General features: G+C 41.3%; 1 pseudogene; it reads left to right on the top strand.

Annotated features, from left to right (window-relative positions):
- Window positions 1-4,887: 4,887 nt before the first annotated feature.
- Window positions 4,888-7,513, top strand: LOC119333133 (annotated as a pseudogene).
- The last annotated feature ends 212 nt before the right edge of the window (window positions 7,514-7,725 follow it).

Below are 7,725 nucleotides of genomic sequence, written 5' to 3' on the forward strand. Positions count from 1 at the left end.
GCAGTGCAAAAGAAGATCACTTGCTCTGTATAGTTTAATTTACATGGTATGAAGAACGGACTTGGTTGTAAAACTCAAAACTTAAATTGAGAAAGGACAAACTTTTGTTTATGAACTACATAATAAACTTTAAACAAGCAATTTGATGCAAACACAAAAATAAACAGCTGTTGCAATCAGGCCTAACCAAATATATACAACAAAGTTTGAAGGCTTGAGACGGACAAACTTACATTATTGGTGAAGACAGGCTCTATAAAGGCCTTGTCCATGCTGACGGGGAAGGCAATTCAAGAAGTTTACCACAGAATCTTCTTCAAAAGCATTGCCTTTATTTTACATTTTGTTAAGAGTAAATATAGATGTGATAATATACGAAAAAATGGAGAATATTTAAGATAAGATGAAGAGTGATGCTACATAACCAAGTAGCTATAAATGCAAGTGCAGCAATACAGGCAAAATGTACAACCACTACAAGAAATATGTCAACTTATGACCTTCTGTCAGTGACCCTGGAAGAATTGGTCATAAATCTATGACCATTTTAGACCAATTGGTCAAAAGCTGTTCGGGGGGCTCCAAACCTAAACCATTGCGACCATTTTGGTCAGAAAGGTCATAATTTCCTTACACGAAATGGTCATAAAGCAGATAGCACTAGTCCGCTGCTTTATTTCTAGCTGATCATGACCAATATAGATGGTCATAACCTTGTCAATTGTGGTGGATTGGTATGACTTGGCGCCACCTCATCAGTTTTGCCTATGTGTCATGTCCATGTGTCAATTTTTGCCCTAGGTTGTGAAGCAACCTATATTTCTGTCATTCCGAAAATTCCCAAAAAAATCTCATAAATTATTTGGGTCATATCTTCGTCAAATATGTAAAAATACTTCCTTGCCTAGTTCAAAAATAATTCAACAATATTCATTTTCCTATTCTGTTCACAACATCACTTTATGAAGGAAGTGCTATTTATATATTCTTGATTGCCCTCAGAATTCGTGGGCTCTCTTTCCTATCCAAATCATTGCCGCATGACAAAATTCAGCTCCATTTGCCTGGCAAATCTTGCTCGGCAAATTTCCAAAGTTTTTGTCCACCTAGAAGCATTGTGAAGGAAGTACCTTTTTTATATATCCAAATGACATGAAATTTATACAGTTCTTTCATATGCCCAAATTATCACCCTCCTCCAAATTGCAGCTCAGGAAAATTATCTATGTGAGCCCAGGTTCAATTTATATTTTATGGCCAGATTGGCACGTTGCAAAGAAAGTGTTATCTATACCCCTCCTATTAACCTCAAACTCTTTGGGCACTCTTCCATACCCAAATCATTGCCACATGATAATATTCAGCTCCATTTTCCTAGTAAATCTTTCTCAGGAAATTTCCAAAGTTTCTACCTCGAGAGAAGCTTTGTGAAGTAAGTACTATCTAGGCTTACCCAAATGATCTGAAAATCTACCAAGGCATAACCATACCTATGTAACTTACCTACACCAAATTTGAGCTCATTTCATTCATCCAATTTCTCTCACTAGTTTCCCCAAGTTTCTATCCATAGAAGAGCATTGTGAAGGAAGTACCACTTTGGCATGTCCAAATGGTATCACTTTTCTATGGTGCTTTTCAATGCCCAAATAATCATCCTCCACCAAATGTCAGCTCAATCCATTCATTATTTTGAGCCCAGCTTCAACATTCATATTTCTGTCCAGTGTGGTACTTTGCAAAGCAAGTACCACCTAGGATCCTCCTTTTGATCTGAAAATTTGCGAAGACATTCTTCTTAGTAGATGATCACCCTCAGCAAAAACTCACGCCCATTGGCCATGTGCATTTCCCGTAGCGCTAATCAAACACTTGGCTGCTAATTCATGTTTGAGCATCGATCGGTCTCCTCGTGAGAATCTTATGTTGTAATTTTCTTCCTAGAACCTACCTGGGGAGTGCCCAACCCACTAGACATGCCTAGGCTGCCCAGAACACATGGCAACGCCACGGTCACGCGGTGACCACACGTCGAGCATGCGAGTTTACGCGCTCTAGAGTTGGGGGCCTTGGCCACCGCCCAAACCTCGACGTATCGCCATCAAACTATATATTTATGATTAAATAGGTACTTATGTAACTATAAATGATTTTTGGAAAAAATAAATAGTAAACTATGAGGCAGCTGCAGTTCAAATTTGACCCGCTTCCTACTGAATCGGCGGGAATTTGTCTTTTTCACCAGAGGTGGATCAAAACTTTTGACGCCCAACAATTTTGTCAATTGTGCATTAAATATGGCCTAGTATTTTATAAAAATGATTTGGTCCAATTTTGCAACAATTATTTGGGAGGTCCTTCACAAAAAAACCTCCTTTTGGGCACTCGAAAAATGGAAAATGTTTTTTTCGTCCAAAGAAAATGAAAACTTCCTTAGGCAACATTGTTTGCCATTCCAATATACACCCGTGTGCACAATATGGGATCATTTGAACAAATTATGCCATGAATGTGGCCATAAGATTGATCATTTGGCTTGAAAGCCATTGATATCCACACGTGATAGCTCGATTTTGAGAACACTTTTTTAAAATAATTGCCGTATTACAAGTTTGTTATTTTTCCTGGGAACTTGGCCACATATAATGACACAATGCGAAGGTTTCCCAATTTTTTGATTTTTTTGAATTTTTCATGCCCGTTTCAAAATGCGGTCAAAACGGCGGGAATGACCGTTCCTAGCTAGTGGTTGAATCTTGAATTTTTTGGTGTTTCTCTGATTAAATAGGTACTTATGTACATAGAAATGATTTTTGGAAAAAATAAATAGCAAACTATAAGGCAGCTGCAGTTCAAATTTGACCCGCTTCCAGCTGAATCGGCGGAAATTTGTCTTTTTCACGAGAGGTGGATCAAAACTTTTTACACCCAACCATTTTGTCAATTGTGCATTAAATATGTCCTAGTATTTTATAAAATTGATTTCGTCCAATTTTGCAACAATTATTTGGGAGGTCCTTCACAAAAAACCTCCTTTTGGGCACTCGAAAAATGAAAAATTGATTTTTCGTACAAAGAAAATGAAAACTCCCTTAGGCAACATTGTTTGCCATTCCAATATGCACCCTTGTGCACAATATGAGATCATTTGAACAAACTATGCCATGAATGTGGCCATAAGATTGATCATTTGGCTTGAAAACCCTAAATCTTCACGCATGATAGCTCATTTCTGAGAACACTTTTTTAAAATAATTGCCGTATTATAAGTTTATTATTTTTCCTGGAAACCTGGTCACATATAATGACACAATGCAAAGGTTTCCCAATTTTTTGATTTTTTTTGAATTTTTTATGCCCGTTTCAAAATGCGGTCAAAACCGCGGGCATGACCGTTCCTAGCTAGTGGTTGAATCTTGGAATTTTTTTGGTGTTTCTCTGATTAAATAGATACTTATGTACCTAGAAATGATTTTTGGAAAGAATAAAGAGCAAACTATGAGGCAGCTGTAGTTCAAATTTGACCCGCTTCCAGCTGAATCGGTAGGAATTTGTCTTTTTCACCAGAGGTGGATCAAAACTTTTGACACCCAACCATTTGGTCAATTGTGAATCAAATATGGCCTAGTATTTTAGAAAAATGTTTTGGTCCAATTTTGCAACAAATATATGGTAGATCCTTCACAAAAAGAACTCAATTTGGGCACTCGGAAAATGGAAAATGGATTTTCCGTGGAAAGAAAATGAAAACTTCCTTAGGAAACATTGTTTTCCATTCCAATATGTACCCTTGTGCACAATATGAGATCATTTGAACAAACTATGCCACGAATGTGGCCATAAGATTGATCATTTGGTTTGAAAGCCATTGATCTCCACACGTGATAGCTCGTTTCTGAGAATTTTTTTTAAAATAATTGCTGTATTACAAGTTTGTTATTTTTCCTAGGAACTTGGCCACATATAATGACACAATGCGAAGGTTTCCCAATTTTTTGATTTTTTTTTGAAATTTTTATGCCCATTTCAAAATGCGATCAAAACGACGGGAATGACCATTCCTAGCTAGTGGTTGAATCTTGGAATTTTTTTGGTGTTTCTCTGATTAAATAGGTACTTATATACCTAGAAATGACTTTTGGAAAAAATAAATAGCAAACTATGAGGCAGCTGCAGTTCAAATTTGACCTCCTTCCAACTGAATCAGCGGAAATTTGTCTTTTTCATGAGAGGTGGATCGAAAATTTTGACACCCAACCATTTTGTAAATCGTGCATTATACATGGCCTACTATTTTATAAAAATGATTTGGTCCAATATTGCAACAAATATATGGTAGGTCCTTCACAAAAAAACTCATTTTGGGCACTTGAAAAATAGAAAATGAATTCTTAGTCAACTACGACCAATTTTTTAGTTAACTGTGACCAATTTAGATGGTCATGACATGGTACGCGTGTATTGCATTTTGATTGGTCCGTGGGTGTTTCACGCGGATCGTGGATGGATCACCGTCGGATGCTCCCGGATCCAATGGCTGTCCTCACCCGAAGCTCACCTAAGCCGAAACCCTAGATCTCCTGAGTCCTCTGCACATTTTCCATCCACCCCCCGCCGCCTCCTTTCTTTCTCCCCTCGCTCTATTCTCCTTCCTTTCTCCCCTCCCCTGCGCCACCCGCCCCTCTGCCGCTCGCGCGCGCCCCTCACCTCGTCCGAGACCGCCGGAGACCCCCACCCTCTCCTCTACCCCACCACCGCCGGCGCCCCCCACCTTTTTCTTCTTTCCCAAGCACCCGAAACCCTAGCCCATGGCGCAGCCATGGCGACTGAGCTCTGGATCCACGGGCTAGAGGTGCAGCACTGGATCCGGTCCAGGGCGCAGCCATCATGCAGCACCACCACCAGCTGGACCAGTGGCTCGCCGGCGGCGTGGGTGGGGTGCTTCGCCAGACAAAGTATGCCCCCTGCCTCCCCGTGCCCGACCGCTCGCTCCGCCTCAACCTCGCCGTCTCGTAGGACCCGCGCGGCTGCCTCCAGGACCGCGTCTTCGCGCTCGAGGAGGACCTCCATGCCGTCTCCCAATGCATCGACCTCCTCAGGGTCAGTCCGCCCCCCTTCCCCCTCCCCCGTCCATTCTACTGTGGCGGTTACTCGCGCACTATACCTGTTCGCCAGAATGCCTGATGGATCGGAACGGCCCCGTGCCGTGCGTGCAGAACGAGTCGGTGATGAATGCAGAGGGGATCTGGCGCTGCGCGGAGGAGAAGGAGGTCGTGGCGGCCGCGCGCGACCAGCTCGCCGCCCAGCCAGGCTCGAGAAGGAGTGCGGCCTCTACGAGCGCGACCTCAAGCGCGCCATGGAGTCATGTGACGAGCTCGCCTGGGAGAGCGACGACCTACGCAAGCGCCTCAGGGATGCCCCCGACGTCAGTAACATCACCACACCCCGTATCCCTTTCCTCACTCATATTATCAGTCGATTTCATGCTTGATGGCTCCTGTTATCCACTGATTGCTACATTCTGGATATGATTTACTGTCTGCTCTTGTGTGCTCTGCCATTGGGAAAGGAAAATTAGTTAGTTGTGTCAGTTGATGACTAATTATATCTTCCACTGATTTTAATCACTTGATGCATATTCAGTTTGACTAGTTGGTCTTGTTACATTGTTTGTTTTTGGTCTGTCAACTGTAGTAGAGCTCCATCACCTTCAATCAGGTGATTTGGTGTTGGATCAACTGTAGAGCTCCATCACCATCATTGAACACTTTGCTTGCTTGCATGATACTCCTGTATGCTACTGCGGTGGCTGCTTTGTATAATTACTAGTGCAGTGCTGTTTAACCAACCTGGTCCTCCAACATTCATCTTACTCACGTGCAGCTTATTGAACAAGTGCAAGTGCCGCAGAGGGACAAGAAGATACTCAAGACCAACCTAAAAAAAGCAGAGGAGGTAACATGTTATCTCACTCTTGTACTTGCAACACCTATGTTCTGTACCTGCAACTTATCGCCCTCTCAGTGAACATTGCTTCATGCAACACTAATGTAGTCTTGACAGTTTGAAGTTTCTTTTGCATGTTTAATTCAAGGTTAAGTTATTCGAGGAGAAAAGAGCTGTTGACGAAGCCAGCAAGATGCTACTGTGCTTACTGGAGAAGGAGAAGAAACATTGGTTCGAAAGGAAGCACTCCGCCAGCAATTCCACCAAGGTAAAAGCACCAACCAACCCAACCATAAAAGCTCAAGTGTTTACTGATTTAATTTAATCTGGTACACACACAGCACAGGCAGTACAACTGTTAGTCGAAACCTGAATTACCCTACTGTCTGGCTACCTTGACTACATTAACAATGTCATTCTTGGTGCTACAGCAGAAGCGCAAGTTGTCGAGCCTGAAGGACACGAGCCCGATCAGCCTAGCCATCAATTTCAACAACACAGACGCATGCAGCCAAACTCCCCAGACTGTAGGGTGCACAAGAAGTGAACCCAGCCGGTTGTCCTGACATTCTCTTCTAGGTAGCTTGAACTAAAGTGAACTGAACAATCCACCCTTATGCATCTGGGCTGCTTGCCTCATCTGACTAACTTGCTGGGTTAATTTGGTTGGTTCTTGTTGGTAGAACCTTGGTCATGTAGCCTGCATTTTCCATTTTCCTCTTCCTGTTGGTAGCTGCCTGTGTCTATCATGATCCTTTCATGAGAAAAATTAGGAGTGTTACCTTGGTAACGCCACACATCCCGTCTCCTTTCCCCCCTGCAATCTAGTCTAGTTTAAAATATACATTTCTTTGTCTGCTCTTGTGAGCTCTTCCCATTAGGAAACTTGGCTAGCTGCCCATATCATTTGATGAACTATACTATTATCCACCGCTTTTAATCAGCTGATGATGCATATTAAGTTTGGCTGATTTTGTTACATACATACATACATGACTTTGTTTTGGTCTGGCAACTCAACTGTGATGCCATTCCTGCTGCTCTGTAGAACTTCTGTATGTTTTTGATGTCAAACACTTATGCATGACTAATTGTTAAGTTGATACAATTTCTTTAGTAGACAAGCTTGGAAACTTAGACTACAGACTGTTAAACTGTTACTGATTTAGACTATAGAATTTTTAATCTTAGACTACTGGTTTATCTATGTCTCATATCATGGATTTGACCTGTACCATGCATTACACATGTGTTGATACAATCATATAGCTTATCTGATCAAACAATCTGTTCATGTTATCTTTACCTGCTGCTCTTATACCTTACCAAAACAAAAATAATTCTAACTGGGAGTAGTTTTTTTGTTCAGATTCTGTATTTATTACTACTGACATATTGTCGTGATTTACTTTTTGTATTGAATAGATCTTTTTGATATTCACAGGTTTTAGCGATCAGCCGCAACTCTTTCATCAAAGGTGCATGGTGCAACCGAGGACAAGCACTTCATGTCCAACCAAGGTGCATGGTGCTTGCAATTGACGAACAGGAGGTCTATGAAATTTGAAGTTCAAAGCCGGATAGCCCTACTCAGCAAAGAGTCGTCTCTTTTGTTTGACTGTAATAGACTGTAAATATTGTTATATTGTAATAGTAGGCATATTTGGGTTGTAATAGACTATGTACAGATTGTAGTAGACTTAGTTAGTGTTATTTGATGAACTACATTTGTACTGTTCCGTTTGAAATATTGATTATGTATGTGATTTGAAAATGTGT

Source organism: Triticum dicoccoides, chromosome 7A (assembly GCF_002162155.2).
Source record: "Triticum dicoccoides isolate Atlit2015 ecotype Zavitan chromosome 7A, WEW_v2.0, whole genome shotgun sequence".
Classification (NCBI taxonomy): Eukaryota; Viridiplantae; Streptophyta; class Magnoliopsida; order Poales; family Poaceae; genus Triticum; species Triticum dicoccoides.